This window comes from Trichosurus vulpecula, chromosome 4, assembly GCF_011100635.1.
Source record: "Trichosurus vulpecula isolate mTriVul1 chromosome 4, mTriVul1.pri, whole genome shotgun sequence".
NCBI lineage: Eukaryota > Metazoa > Chordata > Mammalia > Diprotodontia > Phalangeridae > Trichosurus > Trichosurus vulpecula.
Genome location: NC_050576.1, coordinates 338,891,319 through 338,908,224, shown reverse-complemented (window position 1 = coordinate 338,908,224; position 16,906 = coordinate 338,891,319).

The following is a 16,906-nucleotide window of genomic DNA, read 5'->3' as shown; positions in this document are numbered from 1 at the left end:
CCTTGTATGTAGCAGCAACTTAAGAAATGTCTGTTGAAGTTAGCCAAGCTAATTAATAGCAACACTGGGGCTAGAAGCCATGCCTTCTCCTTCCTGCTTTGGGGCACTTTTCATTGTACTACAGGTGAAAAATGTTGAATGTTACTAAAAACCTGATGGATTCTCACTAGAGAGAAGATTGCTAAACAATCCTGTTTAGTTTCCTTGGTATTTGCTCAGTGGGTGGAGTAGTAGGTGGGGCTCCTATCAGCAGGAAAAAGAGTGATAATAACAGAGTGATAGATGGTCTGGTTGAAATGTAAAATTTGGTCTCCTCCTAACTCTATCTTATTTCCTGCCTGCCTTTATGAAATGTTAATGAATATCTCACATATGATAGAGCAGTGAAGTACCTCTTTATTTTTACTATTTTTTGGCAGGTTCTAACTTTACTGTGTCAGGATCTTAATACAACAGACTGACAAGATACTACTAACAGAACCCTCTCCTGCCATAAGCCCAGCCTCCTTCCATTGTAGCTGATGTTCTGTGAACAGGCTTTCCATGTACCATTGATCACCCATCTGCTGCAAATCTTTCTCTGTAGCTACATCTTTGACATCCGATAGTATTGCACTTTTTTTTTTTGCCCATGTCTCTGAGAAAACCCAGTACTGGTAAATAAGGACTTGTATTTCAACCACAGGCTAAAGAACAGCTTTATCAGTTGCAAATGATCAACATTCATGTGGTAGGATTGACAGATTGCTTTACCCACATTATCCCATTTGTTCTCCACAATACCTGTATGAGTTGTGTAATCACATACATTCTTCATTTGGCAGAGGAAGCAACTGGGGCCCACAGAGCTTGTAACTTGTCCAAGATGTCACAGGTGGTAAGTGACAGAGGCAGGTTTTCTGAATACAAATCCAGTGCAAATTCCCACTACATCACCTGAACAATTGTTTTCATGATAGAAGTACAAACAGTGTAGCTGGTAGTATAGAATTTTCTCTTTGAGACTTGGCACGATGACTTGGTATCAATGATTAGAACCAGATTTGGGCCATAGCCTAGAACAGTGGTATCGAACTCAAATGAAATTGAACCTTACATAAGAATCCCTGTGGGTTGCATATTGATTTAGAAAACCACAAACTAACATCATTTATGTTTTTATTGTATTTTTATTTATTTTGTTAAATATTTCCAAATTACATTTTAATCTGGTTCAGGCCTCACCAGAGTGTTACGGGCCACATGTTTGACACCTCTGGCCTACGTCACTTAAAAATTTGTTTGATCGCCTTGCCACTGTGCCAGTCTTTAGAACTCAACCTGTCTCAGGGAATGATTGAATGGTGCCTAAAGAATAGGAGGTGACAAAAACAAAATCCAATGCAAAGAGATAGGGATAATAATGATTTACATTTTCATAGCACTTTACAATAGATTTAAATTTTTTTTTTTACAGATATTTACACATATTCTAAATCAAGCACAATTAAAGAGAATATGGTTTAGGGACATGAATACTTGGACATCAGAGGAGTAATAGAGGTGGTACATACTACCAAAAACCCAAACACAGCCTTTCTGTTTCTTCTTGTTGACAATATATAGTATGCCTCTATACAACCAAATGTTACAGTGGAATAACACTCTTTCCAGTAAATTTTAAACTTAAACTTCTCTGTTAGAGCAAATGGGCAGCTAGGTGGCACAGTGGATAAAACACTGGTCTTAGAATCTGGAAGACTCATCTTCGTGAGTTCAAATCTGGCCTCAGACACTTAGTAGCTGTGTGACCCTGGGCTAACCACTTAACTCTCCCTCATTTCCTAATCTGTAAAATGAGCTGGAGAAGGAAATGGCAAACTACTTCAATATTTTTGCCAAGAATCCTCCCCGCCTCACCCCCTAAAAGTCCTGTACTTGGCTTAAAAAAATCAACTGTACCAATATGGGATGGGCAAGTATAGCTAGAAAACAGTTTTTGTGGAAAAGACCTATGTATTTTTTAGTAGCGTACAAGTTCAGAGTAAATCAGTGGTATGACAGGTATCCCAAAAAAGCTGGTAAACTCTTATTTAGACTTATTTAGAGGTGCAGCATCCAAAATGAGACAAGTGATAGTCCTGTGACATTCTACTCAGATTATTTCTGGAACATTCTCTCTTTTGGGTGCCACTTTTCAGGAAGGGCATTGACAAAATGGAACATGTTGAGTAAAGACCAATCAGGATCTTTTGGGCCCTAAGAACCATGGCCCATGGAGATCATTTGAAGCAACTGAGAACGTTTAGTGTGAAAAAGAGAAGATTTAGGGATTCGTGATAACATTCCTTAAGCATGTGAATGGCTGCTATGTGGAAAAAGGATTTGATTTGTTTCGCCCAAGGCCAGAATTATGCTGCAAATGGGAATGGGGAATGCCATAGGGATTCATATTTCAGCTTAGAATATGGAAATATGGAAAATTTGGAAATATGGAAATAACTTCCTAAGGATTGGAGCTGTCCAAAAGTAAAGTGGGCTGCCTGCCTTGTGAGGTGGTTACTGGAATGGAGGCTAAATGTCCGGTTATTAGAGACATTTTAGAGTGCTACAGGTTTTATTTGGTAATACCTGAGATCTCTTCCTATTCTGAAAGTCTATGATGCTTTAACTAATTCACAGCAGGGCCCCAAAGACTAATATGACTTTATTGGGCTACAGGTTAGAGGAATATTGGGATTTCAGTAATAAAAGTGACTTAAAGTAAGGAAATGAAGTGAAACTTCAGACATCAATGGGGACATTCTAGTAGAGGGACTTTGACTGAGAGGTTCTTTTCAAGTAAGATACTATCTTTTTTTGGTGTACTAGTAAGGCTTCCCACTTAAAATAGTTAATAAGACTCTAATTCTCCCATCACCTTTGCAAAAGAACTGAGAAGTTGGATGTCCTTCTTCCATGAATCCTCCTCAACCCACCCTTACTTCTGTACTTTTGAGTTTTTAAGCGTTGCTTCAAATAGCCTTTGAATTTATAAATCTATGATACTTGGACATTTAAACCAGAAATAAAATCCATGAATGAATATTAGATCTGTGATATGCAGTGCCCTTTGAAACTTCTGCTTTGCTCTCAACAAGTTTCCTTTCATCTACAGCCTCTCCCAAGAAGCAGAGAATCTTATAATCTAATTTGTACAAAAATCAGTGAATCACATGTACAATATTCCCAACAAATAGTCACTGAGTTAACACCTCTGGTAAGTGGAGACTAACTCTCCAAGGCAATCTACTCCTTTTTTAGACTACTCTGATAGTTAAGAAAATTTTTGTTAGGTTAAATTGACTTGACCTTCTTTATTAACAACCATTCATTAGATCTAGCCTTGCTTTTTGGGGCCAATAAGAATGAGTGTTTTCCTCATGATAATTCTACAAAATTTTAAAATTGCTGATACATTATCTCCTGAATTTTCTCTTCCATATGCTAACTTCAATTGATTATTGTATGATAGGATTTTGAGGCCTCCCTTAATATCCCAGTCATTTTGCTCTGGATTCATTCTAGCTTATCAATTTCCCTCCAGTAAAGTGGTGTCAGAACCATATGTAGTATTCTAGATCTGATCTGACTATAAAACAATAGTACAATTATCCCCTTTATACTTTTATAAATGTAGCCCAAATATAAATTAGGTTTTTTTGATTGTCACATCAAACTGTTGATTCCTATTGAGCTTGTAGTATAATCAAATCCCAAGATCTTTTTCATATTTATTACTTTTGAAGCCATTCTGTAGTTTTTTGCTGCTACAAAAAGAACTTCTATAAATATTTTGAAACTGTGGAGATTAACCCTGGGATTAATATGTCTGTTTTCTGTGAGTTCCTTACCAGATTGGTGCACTGGATACAGAGTAAGCCCGTTTGCCAAAAGGAACCGATCAGGAGCTTGCAATGAGCCAAAGTCTTGTTCACTCCCAGATACATTCAGTGGTGTTCCCTGGATGATCTTGTTAAGCCGTGCCCCACCCCACCGCCAAATGGCCGAAACTAGCCTTGTGGTCAACTGTTCCTGCAACATATCCTGTGTCTGTGTCCCACCTATTTCTGGGAAAGATTGTCCATTCTTTTTCCTAACCCCTTGCTGAATCTCTTGTTTGTGGTTTTCAACCATAAATCGCCCCCCCGCCTCTCCTGGGCTGTGGGCTCATTTGTACTGGGGTCCCTCTGCATTAGTGTATGATTTTCCTCCTAATAAAAATTTTCTGCCTTCAACTCAGCTTTGACTCCTCTGCAATTTGAGGGGTGGACTTTGCCTGGATGACAGAACCAATCAGCTTTTTCCTTCTACTTTAAAAAGATCTCTCTGGAGTACAGGCCTCCTATGGTATTGCAGGGTCAAAATAAACACAATTTAGATACTTTCCAGAATGAGGAGATCAATTATTCACAGCTCTACTAACAGTACACCACTGTGTTCATTTTCCTTCAGCCTTTCCAACAATCATCATTTTGCTATTTTGTCATCTTTGCCAATCTAAGAGGTAAGAGATGGAACCTTAGTTTTATCTAGGTCTGAGAGGGATACATCGAGGACTCCACTATTATAGTTTTACTGTCTATTTCTCTCTGCAATTTAATTGATTTTGCCCTAGATATTTAGATGATTTGCTATTCAGTGCATGTGTATTGAATATTGATATTAATTCTTGGTTTATCATGCCTTTAAACATACTATAGTTTCTCTGTTTAACTCTTTTAATCAAATATGTTTTTTATCGATACTTTGTCTAAGACCATGATTGCTACTTCTGCTTTTTTTTTCAGTTTATCTGAAGCATAAAAGATTTTGCTTTATTCTCTTATTTTAACTCTATACTATTCTTGTTACTTTAGGTGTGTCATTAAGGTAACATATCCTTGGATTCTGCTTTCTAATTCATTCTGCTATCTCAGCTTATAAGTCAATTCATTGATTTACATTAATAGTTATGATGGTTAATTTTCTATTCTCCTCCATCATATCCCTTTATACTTTCCCCTCTTTTTGTCCCCTTTCTTTCTTAAGAAGATGGTATTAACATAAATTTGGCTCAGTTCCCTGTGTATTTTAGAGATGAGGCCTTTATCAGAGATACTAGTTATAAAGATTTTCTCCCAATTTTCTGCTTCCATCCTAATCTTTGCTGCATTGGCTTTTATTTTATACAAAACTTTTCAATTTAACATAATCAAAATTATCCCTTTTGCATTTTGTAGTGCTCTCTATCTCTTGTTGTGCTGTGAATTCTTTGCTTTTCCATAAATCTGAGAGGTAATTATTCCTTGCTCTCCCAATTTGCTTATAGTATCAGCCTTTATTCCTAAATCATGAACCCATTTTGACTTTATTTTGGTATATGGTGTAAGATATTGGTCTATGCCCAGTTTCTGCCCTACCATTTTCCAGTTTCCCATCAGTTTTTATAAAATAGTGAATTCTTAGTCCAGAAGCTGGATTCTTTGGGTTTATCAAAGAGTACATTGCTATAGTCATTGACAACTGTGTCTTGTGTACCTAACCTATTCCACTGATCCACCATTCTGTTTCTTAGCCAATGCCAGGTAGTTTTGATGACTGCTGCTTTATAATACACTTTAATATCTGGTATGGCTAGGCCACTTTCCCTAGAATTTCTTTTCATTAATTTCCTAGATATTCTAGACCTCTTGTTCTTCCAGATGAATTTTGTTATTATTTAATCAACCTCTGTAAAAAGTTTTTTGGTAGTTTGATGGGTATGGTCCAAATTTTTATAGGAATACAAGTCATTCCCCAATTGAGGTATGGTCAAAGGATATGAACAGGCAGTTTTCAGAAGAAGAAATTAAAGATCTATAGGTATATGAAAAAATGCTCTAAATCACTATTGATTAGAGAAATGCAAATCAAAACTCTTAGGTGCCACATCTCTCCTGTCAGATTGGCTAAAATGACAGAACAGGAAAATGATAAATGCTGGAGAGGATGTGGGAAAGTTGGGAACACTGTTACATTGTTGGTGGAGTTGTGAACTGATCCAGCCATTCTGGAGAGCAATTTGGAACTATGCCCAAAGGGTTATAAAAATATTCATATGCTTTGATACAGCAATACCACTTCTAGGGTTGTATCCCAAAGAGATCACACAAGTGGGAAAAGGACCCATATGTACAAAAATATTTATAGCAGCTCTTTTTGTAGTAGCAAAGAATTGGAAATCAAGGGGATGCCCATTAATTGGGGAATGGCTGAACAAGTTGTGGTATATGAATGTAATGGAATACTATTATGCCATAAGAAATGGGGAAGATATGGACTTCACAATAACCTGGAAAAACCTACATGATATAATGCTGAGTGAGTGAAGCAGAACTATGAGAACACTATACACAACCACAGATACATGGATTCTGTGATGACTAACCCTGACAGACTTCGCTCTTCTCAGCAATACAAGGTTCAAAGACAGCTTCAAAGGACTCATGAAGGAGAGAGCTATCTACATCCAAAGAAAGAACTATGGAGACTGAATACAGATTGAGGCAAACTGTTTGCTCTCCTTTCTTTTTTTGTCTTGTGTTTTTGTTTTGTGGTTTTGTTTCTTCTTTCTCATGATTCATTCCACTTGTCATAATTCTTCTTTACAACTTGACTATTGTGTAAATAAGTTCAATGAAAAGTTAAATGTATAGCATATATTGGATTCCATGCCATCTTGGGGAGGGAAGAAAATCTGGAACTCAAAATCGTGTGGAACTGAGTGTTGTAAATTAAAAATAAAAAATCTTAATAAAAAAGATAGTATTAAAAAGAAATTTGTTCAACACTAATGAAATATTTGATGTAAATGGATTCCTTTGCATTACTTTTCTTCTTTCTCTTCACCCAGTGTTCTATTATAGGTTCTTACTCTTTCTTTCTTTTGATGACCTTCTTCATATTCTATCTTCTAAAGATGAAGTATGTTTTGCTCATCACTAATCTCTCCCTGAATCTATCTTTTTTCCTAATCTTCTTCTCCTCTTTCTTTCTCCTCACCTGATTCCCTGTTAAGTTTAATATATTTACACACCAAACTCTGTATGTTTGGGCACATGCCTGTGCATGTGAACTCAACCCTCACTGTCTGGTTCAGATAAAAGAAAAATTCATATATAGCCTGCTCCCTCCATTCTTTCCCACATGTATATATAATATTATATAACTGGATTAAACAAGATAATAAGTTTTACCACCACCACCCTATCTCTTTCTTCCCCAGGGTATTCCCTTTTCTTTTTTTCTCTGAAGGTCATTAAAACATACTTTTAAGTTACTTTCAAGGCTTCTGTCATATTTATTATCTTGATGGCTTTAGGGGATAGCTTTCTGAGAGGACACTTGTTTCTTCTCCCCTTATTACAATGCAAATACTTCATCATTGTATGCTGCCTTCCAATTGCTCAAATGTATCTATTTTTCTGTTTCCCTTGACTTTCACTCAGCTACAATATTCTTTATCAGGAATATTTGAGAGTCCTCTATTTCATTTTTTCTTCTGTAAGATTATAACTCAGGGTAGTTTTATTTTTGATTGTAAGCCTTTATCCTTTGCCTTTTGGATATCACATTGTCCTCTCTTCTAGATAATAGTAATAGCTGTTAGATTTTATGTGATCCTGATTAAGGATTCTTGGTATTTGAATTTTTCTTTCTGCCTGCTTTCAATAACTTTTTTTTGGCCTGAATTCATGTTCTAGATTCTATTTATATTTCTTGGAGTTTTAATTTTGGAATTAATATTTCCAGGTCCTAACTCTGCAGGTTTCTCCCTTGTTTTAGGGTCAAAGCCACGTAGCTGCAAGCTCTGGGCTTCTTTGGCTAGACCATGGTCCAGGCCCACATCTCTTTGCCCCAGAACACACGTAGTGGTAGGCTTCAGGCTTCGCTGCTCACCCTTGTTTCATTTTCTGTAAGACTTTCATAAATTGTGTTCTCAAGATGGGCTTATCTGGCAGGACTCCCTTCCCAGAAGCCCTCAAGATTCTGTCTATCTCTTTATGTAGACCTATGTTGGTGAAATGCGCTTATTGAGTTTCTCGATTACTTCTTAGTCTAGTCTTCCCTCTCCTTGTGGGAATATTTGTGAGAGAACTGGGCTATTTTTTTATTTTGTTCTGCCATCTTGAGAACAACATCATACCAACTTTTACTTAGTTGTTTGTGTACATCTTATTCTATTTGATTGTAAGCTACTTAAAGACAGCCATTCTTTTACTTTTCATTTTTGTGTCCCCAACATTGAACACAATGCCCAGTAGGTGTTTAAGAAATATTTGTTGAATTTGCTAAATAGAATTCATTTTTGAATTTCCTATTAGCTTAAGGTAAAAAGAGCACATGAAATTAATACTATTTTAAGATCTTTAAACATATATTTATGTACTACTTTCACTTTATGCATAATTTTCAAATGACAGTGGTAACACACTTATTTTATATCATGCCATGGGTAAACATTCTAAAAATGTAATGTACTGTTATCTCTTTAGTCCAGTGTAGGGAGAATTAGAGTCTAATTTAACTATCAATCTTATTAGTATTTCAGAATTAATTCTTCCCAGTGCTTATTATATCATTCATAAATGTGTTTCAGTATCTCCGTTCATTTATGAAGAGCTATTCCCCTCATTTTGGTTATATTAGGGAAGAGAAGGTTGTTCCTTTCAAATATTATATTACCTGAAACTTTTCCTCCTCTTGTTTCTAGTAATCACAGATTACCTACGGCCTCTGGAATTGTCTCAGGGTTCCTGCAGTAAGTCATTCAGCTAACAGGTTTATTTTATGGGTCTCTTTTTATACACTGTCTGAATGAAGCACTACTATGCCAATTATTTTTCATTGAAAATCTGATTATCTAATTATTGTGTATGAATCAATTTATTCAGGATGAGAGTACTGACATGTTTCTCACCAACTGACATCTTAAGGTATTCAAAATATAGTACCTTGTTTCTGCGGAGTTCAAGGAAGTCTTTTAGGTATGAAGATGCTTATTTTGTCTGGAAGTCAGAATGAGACCTTTATATGTGTATTATTTCTCATTGAAGTCTTAAAGATATAATGTCACATTAATGTTCTGTTATTTTGACTCAAACCACCTTTGTGTGGTTAGATAAATAAAGCTGTCACTGGCTCATAAATACAGTAAATCCATACATATGCACCCTTAGAGGGGGATGAAAAGGTTGTGGTCTGGTTAGTCATACTTGCATACCGTTTGACTTTCCACTATGATACCAAACTCAAATCCAAATGGTGTCAATTAATAACCCAAATGTAAGTAATTTCCTCTTTCAATTTTTAAATTTTTTTTAGCACACACTAAACCAAGATAAATTGATTCCAGACTTGCTGACAAAAACATTTAAGACATCTTAAAGTTTGGCCTCTACAAATTGGTGGTACTCTAGAGCAAAGGAGGACTGTGGAAATAAGAGTTAAACACGATGTTTCTGGCTATACCCTGTAAACACTTAACTACATAAATTTGTGTATATGTTACAGGGGTCAGTTCATTCAAGATGAGAGAACTTCCAGTCTTTAGGCCTTCTTTATAATTGACAATTTTTGCTGTTCAAAATCCAGCATCTTTCTTTGGAAGAATTCAATATGTTTTGTAGTAAAAACCAGAAATTTTGAGAAAAAACGTACTTAACTTTCAATTTCATATTATTTGAAAGGAGATAGTGTTATGAATTTTATTTGAAACCAAATCTGACATTTGAAAATTTGTAGACCAGCACTGGACAGAGACTGTCCATAGATCCATTCAATAGTCATCATTAAAATTTTTTTTCCAAAACAAATCTAGGCAAACTCATACTCCTGAAATGTTATGTTTGAGTTTGGCAGGAAATCCCAACATTTTGGTCCTTAAGCTGCATACACTGATTATAAGCTATAAAAGTCAAGTTTGAATCTTATTTAGGAGCTCAAGGAATACAAAATCATTTTGCCTGCACTCATTCTATAAAAAATCACTGAAGAAAAACAGGATGTGTTTCCATCTAAGATGATACACCTGTCTCACAGAGTTGTGAGGTCCAAGCGAGCAAATGTGCATGAAATAAAATCTTGTATTAGAAATGAGGACTGTGGTGATACCTGGTGACAGAAGTTATTCAATTAGATTGCTATGAGAAAATATACTTTAAAAGTTTTGGTCAGTTGTTCAGTCAACAAGCATTTATTGGGCACTTGCCTGGTGCCAGACACTGTGCTAGAGATAATGAGGCCAAAACAATGCTTTCTCTCAGGTAGTTCATGTTCTAACAAAAGAGACAACATGCAAGTACATAGGTATAGACAAGATGTATGTAGAGTAGATGGAAGTTGATCTGAGAGGGGAAGGTACTTGTAGCTGGGGAGGATCAAGAAAGGTCTCTGCTGAAGGTGAGATATAAGTAGAATCTTGAGGTAAATCAAAGAAATTGAGAGACAGAATTGGGGAAGGAGGGCATTGTGGGAATAGGAGATGGCCATTTTAAAGACTTGGAGACCAGATGGAGTGCTGTGTTTGAAGTGGGCCAATGTAGCTGGATCATAGAGTGTGTAGAGGGGAGTAAAGTGTAAGAAGACTGGAAAGGTATGAAGGGAGTAAGTTATCAAAGGCTTTCATATTTGATCATGGAGGAATACAGAGTTACTTGAATTTATATTGAGGGATTTGCATTGGCAAGGAGAAGGGATACCTCTTCCTCTGAGATTAAAGTAAGAGGAAACAGGAGGAAGATGCTTCAGTGATGTGAGATGAAAAGGAAGGGAGAAGATGGAGCTTTCTGAGCATAGCTTCATTTTTTGGGGGAGGGAGTTAAGTATATAGTGAGGTCTTCAAACTGTTATTGAATTTATTATTTGAGTTTATATTGAGTTACTTGATTGGAGGTCAGGGGTAACGATATGGGCAGAACTTTGCTTTAGGTAAACCACTTTGGAAGCCAAGTGGAGAATGGATAGACATAGAGGGAGACTTGAGTCAGGAAACCAGTTAGAAGGCTATTGTAATAGTACAAATGAGAGGAGATGGGAGCCTGGATTAGAGTAATGGCTGTGTAAGCAAAAATAAGGAGACACATATGAGAGATGTTACAAATGTAGAAACAACAAGAATTGGCTATAGATATGATATGTAGAGTTGAGTGCAAGTGAGCAGTTGAGGATGACATGAAGGTTGAATTGGGAGGTGACTATAAGTATGTGGGTAACCTCAAAAGTAATGAGGTATTTGGGAAGAGAGGTTGGTTTAAGGCAAAAGATAATGGATTCTGATTTGTACATATTGAGTTTGAAATGTGTATGAGACGTGGTTCCAGATGTCCGAAAGCAGTTGGTGCTGCTTTTTTGGGACTATAATTTAGGAGACACTTGGGATCAATATTCTGGACATCATCTGCATAGAGCTCCATGGGAGTTGTTGAGATCACTAAATGAGAAAGTATGGAATGAAGAAAGAGGACGGCACAGAGCAGAGCATTGGGATACATCCACCATTAGGGGGAGTGACCTGGATCCAGCAAAAGAAATTAAGAAAGGGTAGTCAGGCAGATAGGAGGAGAACAACACAAGGAGAGATCAGTGTCACAAAAACCCAGGGAGGAAACTATCTAGGAGGGGTTCAACAGGGTCAATTATAGTCTTGTAGTAGCAATTAGATTTGAAGATCTTTCCCACCCATTAATAGGCCATGTGACCTGCTTACTTCACAGGAAGCCTAAGTCACATGTGGTGGGAGGAGCTTCCTGACAGGAAAATGAAGTTATGTCACAGGAAATGCTGAGAGAGAGAGAGAGAGAGAGAGAGAGAGAGAGAGAGAGACAGAGACAGAGAGAGACAGAGAGAGATAGAGATAGATGTTATGGCTGATAATGGCCACCCTCATGATTGTTAGAATTGAACAAGCTGGCTTAGCTGTACTGTGAATTTGTTTTGGGGAAGACCCCAGCAGGGAGTTGGAGAGGTTTTGGGATGGTGAGTCTCCAGGTTGTTATATTGTGTGTGGAATGTTTTACTGCTGCGGTAGACTAGACAAATGGCTTGTGTGATTTGGTTCTCTGGTGTCTGAATAAATGGTTTACTTCTTTGACCTTCTATGTGGGTAGTCCTGTATACTTTGTGATACAGAACTACATAGGCATTTTGACAATTACCATCTACATTATTATTATTGCCTTACTGATACAAGTCTACAGGGAGGTCAAAGAATTGAGAAAAGGCCATTAGATTTGGTTTTTAAAATATCATTGGCAACTTTGGAGAGAGGAGTTTCAGTTGAATGATTAGATGGGACATCAGATTGTAGCATGAATAGAAGAAAATGAGAAAGGTAAAGGCCCCAGATGTAGATGGTTTCTAAAGGACTTTAGTTTTGAAGGGAAGGAGAGATAAGGAATAATAGGAAATGAGGATGGTAGGATCAAGAGTAGGTTTTTTAAAGGATGAGGAGACATGGACATATTTGTAGGTAGTACGGAGGGAGTCGGTAGATTGAGAGATGTTGAAGGCAGAGAGAGTGGATTTAGTAGAGGGGACAATATGATGGAGAAGATGGGGTGTTAGAGGACCAAGGGTACATATTGAGGGATTTGCACTGGCAAGGAGGAGGGATACCTCTTCCTCTGAGATTAAAATAAAAGGAGATAGAAGAGGAGGATGCTTGAGTGATGTGAGATGAAAAGGAAGGGAGAAGATGGAACTTTTCGAGGATAGCTTCATTTTTTGGGGCAAGGGGTTAAAAATATGGTGAGGTCTTTAACTGAGAGGGTTGGGGAGGGATGCAATGGAAAGGTTAAGGAGAGACAAGATTCAGAACAATTATTGTAGAGAATAGAAAATCAAATTGATTAGGGAGGGTATAGGTAAGACGGGAGTTAGTGAAGGAGTGATAGCTTGGAAAATAACTGAAAGATAGAGAGAATGAAGATCATGGTGAGAGTAAAGAACAAAGTTAGGATTTACAACACAGGGGGAAATGGAATGATCAAAGATTATGATCAGATAATGGCATTTTGAGTTTCATGAACATGGAAGTGGATTATTTGTGAATGATAACAAGACCAAAAGTTATGGCCATCTAAACGTGTGAACGTGTAACGCAGAGGAATAGGAATAGATTGAGGAACTGGGAAGTTTGGTATTTAAGAGGCATACTATGTATGATGAAGTCCCCTGATAGGAGGGCAGAAGTTGGGGTAGAGAGAAAGATTGTAAATTAAGCACTGAACTCATTCAGGAAGGAAGGAGAACATCCTGGGGATTTATAGATAATGGCCACCAGGATCTGGATTGAGTAGTAATTTTGGTTAACGTGACCTTTAAAAGTAGAAGTGTTGATTCATTTTGGAAAAAGGAGAGTCCAGAAGTGGCAGTAAGGAGCCCTGCCGTCCCTATTTTGACCAGTGAGTTGGGGGGTATAAAAAGTATAGCCAGTTATGGAAAGGTTGTCAAAGGAAGAGGTATAGCCAGGAAGGACCTAGGTCTCAGTAAGTGGCTAGAGATGATGGAGTGAGAAAGGAAGAGACTAAAGAAGAAATGAAGTGTATTAATTATGGAGCAAGTATTTCAGAGGGAACATTGTATATAGGTTGAACTGGAATAGGACATTGGGAGAAGGGTATGGGGATGAGTGGATGCGATTAAGGGATCAGGCAGTCAAGTGGGGGGAACAGTATGCATTGGCAGCTGTGGGTCCAGAATCACTAGAATAGGGAGAATAGCAGATAGGAATGTGCTAACTACTGAGGAAAGGGAAGGTAATAAAGATTTATATAGTGCCTACTGTGTGCCAAAAACTGTGCTAAGCACATTTACAAATTAATTTAGGCATAGTACCAGTGCTTAGAGAGAGGACTACTGAAAGAAGTACGTGATTAGACTTCCCTCGAAGTCCAACCTTATGGAAGGTGATGGTGATATTGCATCCTAGGAGCCTCTAGGAAGCTCATCCCTCAACAAGAACGAACAGGAAGAGGTATGGAAGTCTGGTTAGGAGATTAGGGCTGGGCTCAAAGTGGATAGTCTTATTCTCAGGCAGCAGGCACTGAAGAAGGCTCTGGATCAGGGTTAGGGAAGCTAGTAGGCAGGTGGTAGAGCTCTGGTCCTGGGGAAGCCTAGTGCTTGAGGGAATTTGAGGGATAGTTTTGTCCCATGCTTGAAAAGGCTGTGGAGCAGAGCCAAAATAAGAATGAAGGTGGAATTACTTTTATTTCTGTATTGAATCACATTCCTTTTGAATTGATCTTCCTGTTAATTTAGCTGCACTAGTGAACTGAATCAGAAATATTCAATCCATATATTTTAACAAAAAATAGCTCTAGTTATTAATATTTGACTGGGAATAAAGGTAGTGGAAAATGGGAGATTAGCTTCTTTCTTACAAATGAAAAGGATTCTTAGGGACTTGCTTTTGATTTTCTCAGGAATGAAACTCTGGGAAACAATTTCTTATTTAAATAAAGGGATTTTTTATGTAGCTCTTAAATCTTCTCAGGTTCATTTGTCTTGTAGATTAGTTTCCTCCATATGTTTACTGTCAGCTAACAGATTAGAATTGATGAGCTGTGTGGAAATGTTTTGTCATGTTGTAATTCTTACTTTTTTGACAACTGTTGTTTGATTTAACTTGAACTCCTCCAAACACAAGATGAGATGGCTATTTGTTATTATACTCACGTTCTGTTTGTCCATGACATGTGGGCAGTGGGGAAGCCTTTTGAGTAATATTGAAGATGGTGATGTAAAACTAAGCTCATGGGAGAGTTCAACCTGACTCAGTTTGACTTGTCATGGTGTGCTGAATTTTACCTTATTTAATACCTTAGTTCATTAAATTTTATTTAGGTTTCTGAGGTTAAGTCCATACAACATTTCTTAGGACACATACATACATACATAAACATTTTGTGTTTTTTTTCAGTCATTTCAGGTGTGTCAAATACTTTGTGACCCCATTTGGGGTTTTCTTGGCAAAGATTCTGGAGTGGTTTGCCATTTCCTTTTCTGGCTCATTTTTTATGCATGAGGAAACTGAGGCAAATGGAGTTAGGTGATTTGCCCAGGGTTACATAGCTAGCAAGTGTCTGAGGCTAGATTTGAATTCAGGTTCACGTATCCTCTCCATCACCTCACTGCCCTCATGTATACATATAAATTTCATTATTTCCTTGTTGTGGAATATCTATGTATGTGTATATGTATATTAATATCTATCTGTATACATACACACGCTTATATGAGAGGCAACTAGATGGCGTAGTGGATACAGTGCTTAATTTGCATTTAGTCAGAACTGAGTTCAAATCCTGCCTGAATCATTTACTAGCTGAGTGATCCTAGACAAGTCACTTAACTTCTATCAGTTTGTTTCCTCATCCGTAAAATTGAAATTATAACAGCACCTAACTCACTGGGTTGTTGTGAGGCTCCAAAGAGATACTATAAGTAAAGCACTTTCCAAGCCTTCAAATGTTATATAAATGTTATCTGTTATTATTACAATACATATATTATAGATTTGTAACCCATTCATACTCCCTTACTCCCTATTAATGTAACTGGCAAGAGGCTCTAGGCCCTGATACCTCTATCAAGTAGGGACACTTTGAGTTAGAATCAATCAATGGAAGGTTTAAACTATGCATGAACAGAACCTAGGTATTTTTATTGAATGAATGAATGAATAGAAGGCATAAATGGTGTTTGTACAAGTCTATAACCATTTTGGGAGAGTGAAATGCTTGGAGCCTTTAGATGAAATCAGATGATGAAATGTATTGGGAATGTTTGAAGAGAATCAGTCATACTCTATGGAACTTAGAACAGCAAGTCAATTTGGAATCCAGCATTCTAATAGCAGATCAGCCTAGGGGTGGAATGGCTCAAGTAGGCCTATAGGTAATTGTTTGGGAGTGAGGAGAGGAGAGAATAGAGAGAACTTCTCTTCTGCCCCAACCCCCAGACCAGAGGGTGACCTTGTGAACTTTAAAAAGTCAGAAGATTTGGACTGGCCATTGGTGTCAGTAGCAATTTTACCAGAGTAGTAGTGACTAACGCCAGTGTCTGCATTGGGAGCCAAGGACAAACTAGACAAATGGAAGACAGACAGCCTCAGGACTTTATTTGGAGCTCAGATACATCCACCTAAAGGGAACTTCATAGGGTCTCCAGTAGGGGAGAAAGAGACTTCTACGAAATCAGGAGTTGTGAGTTACCCTTTTGTGACATATATGCTTTGGGCTTGGGCCTACTTTCCCTTGGGATCTCTTTTTACTTGTAGGACAATGTGGCCCAGCCTTTTGGGTGGATGTTTCGTATGTACTATACCACTTTAACAAAAAACTATTTATTTTTTTAAACTTCATTTTCAGTTCCAAATTCTCTTCTTCCCTCTCTTCTCTCCCTGACTCATTGAGAAGGCAAGAAAAATAAAGCACATTGAAAATATTATAGACATGCAAAACAGCTAGGTGGCACAGTGTATAGAGCATTGGGCTTGGAATTAGGAAGACTCATCTTCATAAGTTCAAATTCAGTCCCAGATACTTACTATCTGGGTAGCCTCAATTGTTTACCTTAATTTCCTCATCTGTAAAATGAGCTGGGAAGGAAATGGCAAATCATTCCATTGTCTCTGCCAAGAAGACCCCACATGGGGTCACAGAGAGTTGGACACAACTGAAAACAACTTAACAAAAACTAAAACCAAATTTCTGTGTTAGTCATGTTCCAAGTTAAAAAAAGGCAAGAGAGAGGGAGAGAGAGAGAAAGAGAGAATATACATATTTCAGTCTGCACTCAGCCTATCAGTTCTCAATCTGGAGATGGTTAGCACGTTTCATTGCGAGCCCTTTGGAATTATAGTTGA